This window comes from Microplitis demolitor, chromosome 10 (assembly GCF_026212275.2).
Source record: "Microplitis demolitor isolate Queensland-Clemson2020A chromosome 10, iyMicDemo2.1a, whole genome shotgun sequence".
Lineage (NCBI taxonomy): Eukaryota > Metazoa > Arthropoda > Insecta > Hymenoptera > Braconidae > Microplitis > Microplitis demolitor.
The window spans coordinates 13,797,660-13,801,721 of record NC_068554.1 but is presented as its reverse complement, the minus strand read 5'-3'; positions in this window follow the sequence as shown (position 1 = coordinate 13,801,721).

Here is a 4,062-nt window from a genome sequence, read left to right as displayed (position 1 = left end):
TTTCTTATTAAATTTCAATGATAATAAAAATAAGCAAGAGATTCTGAATAAACTTTGGAGTAGAGTTTTTAATAAATAGTTAAATTCAAAGCATATTACAAATTTTTACAGTACATAGTGACTGTAGGTTGCTCATAACTTATTAATCACATATTGACCAATTAATATTTATTTAAACTCCATTTGTAGGTACAGTAAATTCTGTAACATTTATACTAGCCCCAACTCATCTTCTTAGTTGTAGCAGCAATGGCAGCATAGGATTAGTAAGATGTGGAAATTGGCAATTGAAAAGACATTGGACGTCAGCTCACGAAAATTCAAAAATTAAATACATTAGCAGTTCATCTCACTGGTAAATTAGCATTATCAGTTGATCCTTATGATCAATAATTTATAGAGTAGAATTATCACAGTGTATACACTTGTGTGGAGGATTCGTGGGACTTCCTAGAGGACATTCTATGCTTTTGAAAAGTTTAAATCATTCGACAGAGTATCCTAATCATATAAAAATGATTGGGCGCATGTGCCCCCTCAATAAGCTTAGACTTCAAAGCGCCGTTCGTGTAACAAATTGTAACAAATTCCTTTTTATTTTAATGTACTCTTAATGTCATTGAAAATTAAATAAAAATTTATAACTTAAGATTATTTCAACGAGTAATTTTTTTCTTAATGATTAATTGATGAAACGAATATATCATCCATTTTAAATAATAAAAGTAACTTTAATTATCCATAAATATATTAATAAAAAATATATTAATCTATAATTATGGAATTTTTAACTCTGCAGTAATAAATTAAAAAAAAAAAATTAACATTCCGCAATTATAAAGACTATTAATATTTTGCACCAAATTAATAATTGTATCAAATTTTTTACAACCAATTCCAAAAGTATAATGCTCTTACAAAGCTTTATCAAAAGATAATATTTAAATTTTAATCTAGATAATAGCTATGTAACCACAATGTCTATCTTACCGACGGAAGTTAATTGATATTTTCTGTACTTTTTATCATATGATAACATATTTATAAGGTAAAGAAGTTTAATTCTCATGGTAGAGATTATTATGGTAGTGTTTTAAACTGGTTGACTTAAAAAAGTGTTAGAGTTGTCATAAGATAGAAACATTATTAGGTAAATTTGTTAATTGGTTAAGCATTTTTTTTGTAAAGTTGTGTTGTGGTAAATTTAATAAGGGGTAGAAATATTTATGATAGACTTTATTTGGTTTAACTGTTAAATGGCATAGATATTTCAGGTATACATAGATTTGGATCAGATTTTCATGGCTGAAATGGTTCTGGTGGAGTTTTCAAATGGTAAAGTTACAAAATTGAAGGGATGTTTCGTGGTAATTAAAAAATTTCGTATAAAAAATAATTGATACAGTAATATTTTGGTAGGATTTTTATATGGTATAATTGTCTAATGGTAGAAATGTTAGGGTAAAACTGATCTTGATAGAATTATAGTTGGAGTAGAGATTTTTACGGTAGAGATGTAAATGTACCAGATTTTCATGGCAGAACTGGTTATGGTAGTGTTTTCAAATGGGAAAGTTATTAAATTGTAGGGATATTTCATGATAAAGAAAAAATTTGGTATAATTAATATTTGATATAGTAACATATTGGTAGGGTTTTAATGCGGTATAATCAGCAAATGGTAAAGAAGTTAGGGTGGACTTGTTCTTGGTAGAGTTACATTTGAGGTAGAGATTTTTACGGTAGAGATGTAAATGTGCCAAATATCCTCACCAATTAATAGAAACTTCCGGTCCGATTGAAATAGTGACGCAAATCACGTGTATTTGCGATTCCATCTCGGTCTGAGTTATTTTGCGCATAAAATCACCTCTCGGGTGTGTAAAAAGCACGCATTAAATATAAAATAAAAATCTTATAAAATTTCCGTGAATAATCAATAATTTTAAAAATGTCAATTGTTAAAAATTACTGTAAAGGATTCAGTGTACAAGTGTATTGTAACTAAATCAGAAATAAAAAGCAGAAAAACCATAAGTTCAGCCTTCCGAGTTTCATTCGAGAGTAGCACATAAGTTTACATCCTACAACACCAGCCGCGCCCATCCAACCAAATCCTACAGGAGGAAGCTGAGTGAGCTGCAACGTTCTGGACGGATCTAACCTGCCGTGACTAGGAAGAAGAAACATCGAAAGGTGAAAGATTTTAAATTCTATTCTTTCATAAGATAACTGGTTTAACACCACATCACCAGTCTCTTCGGAGACGTTTGGATTCTTACTTCGAAGTAAAAGATCCACCGTAAATAATAAATTATAGGAAGATAACTCTTCCTCGTATTCTTCAATGTTGTCCGCAACCTCCAAATCGCTCGTCTTAATTTTTCTATCGCTACCAAAGGGAGAAATCCCGGATAATCAATTTAAATTTAAGCGGTGGACATAACATAAAGAACACTGGTGGCAGCGGTGGGATTCGAAGTAAGTAAAAATCCTTCTGGTTGAGCCACAGTTATAATTCTTCTACTATTTTTGAGAAAAGGTAGATTTTTGTGGTTATTTTTCTCTTCTTGAAATTTTCACATCTTAGAATTTCGAGTTTCGTGGCGTTTTCTTGAGAGTGCCACACCCTGCTTTCGTGGACTTGCCACACCTTAACTGGTAGCAATTCCACGTATTGTAAATTCAGCCATTTTCGCCCCTCAATTCGAGTTGCGAAACGCCTGAGTTCACCGTGCGCGACTTCGCGACCAAATTGCAAAGTCAGCAATAAGTCGCACATCGACCTCACTGTACAGCTTTGAGCTGTTGAAAAAAAAAAAAAAAATTTATTAATCCTTTCTTTCTCTTTTTGAACAACTCAGCAATTCTGCTCAGAGTCCAGAGACGTTTTACATCCTTGTCTTATGCTTTACCTTAGGGTGTGGTCACCACCATTTCTTGTACCAGCAAAAACAGGAGGCGAAGAAATTTGACGCCTCCTCCAGTCGGTGGTCTAAGAGGCGAAATGGTCAATAATGAGGAAAGACCCGTTATCCGGCTAGATGCCACTTTGCACGATGCAAACACTCTACCTTCTCAGTATGACATTGCCAAGGAGCTCTATCGAGAGCTCCCTACATTTAACGGAGAAGGTCCAAATTGCGAACAAGATTTCAAGGAATTTGACGCAATCGTACGAAGTTGGTTACCTTGCATCATCCCGGAACATCAGGACATGTTCGTAGTAAAAATCGTAAAAAGAATTTCCGTTCGTGCTAGAGATCAAATCGAATACACTCCGATTCATAGCGTCGTAGAACTTCTCGAGATACTGGGAGAAAGGTATCGAGACGGCGATTCAGCTCTTGTTTGGCACAAACGTCTTGCTTCAGCTAGCCCGAGAGAAGGCGAAACCATCGAAGATTTCTTTTTCAGGTTGCGCAAAATGATCAGAGGCCTGGAAGCCGCGTTACCAGAGGAGAATCGGGAAGCCATTATGTCGCAACAACAGAAGGTTGCATTCGATACTCTCTATTCCGCTTTGCCTGACCTCCCAAAATGTCTTGCGAGTCTCAAAGATCCAAAGACGCTCGAAGATCTTTATAAAGCGGTAAAAGAGGAAAGAACTCGCGAATGCATACGACCAAGGCGTAAACGCGAATCTAACGACTATCAACGTCAGTTTCAGAGAGACAGAGGCTACGACCGAGACTATAACAGACGTTACTCGAAAGACGACTATTAGAGACCTCGCAAAGATTACGTCGATTACGACGACCGTAGAGAAACCAGAGGACGATAATTCCCTTACTCTAAAAAGCATTACAGACCGAGTAATTACGCTACAGACAGCGAAGACAGTGTGGACTCCGACGATAGCTCAGCGTCAGCTGATTACCGAACGTACAGTTACACCTCGAGTAAAGGGGGACGTGGACGGACCTACGATGACGACTCGACGTCACGAACGTTAAAGAAAAGTTCATCACGTTCGCGAACGGAAGAACCCTCTTCAACGAAGAAAAAGGTTGTGACTTTCGACTCTGCAGACATTGACACAGAAAAACTCGAACATCTGAA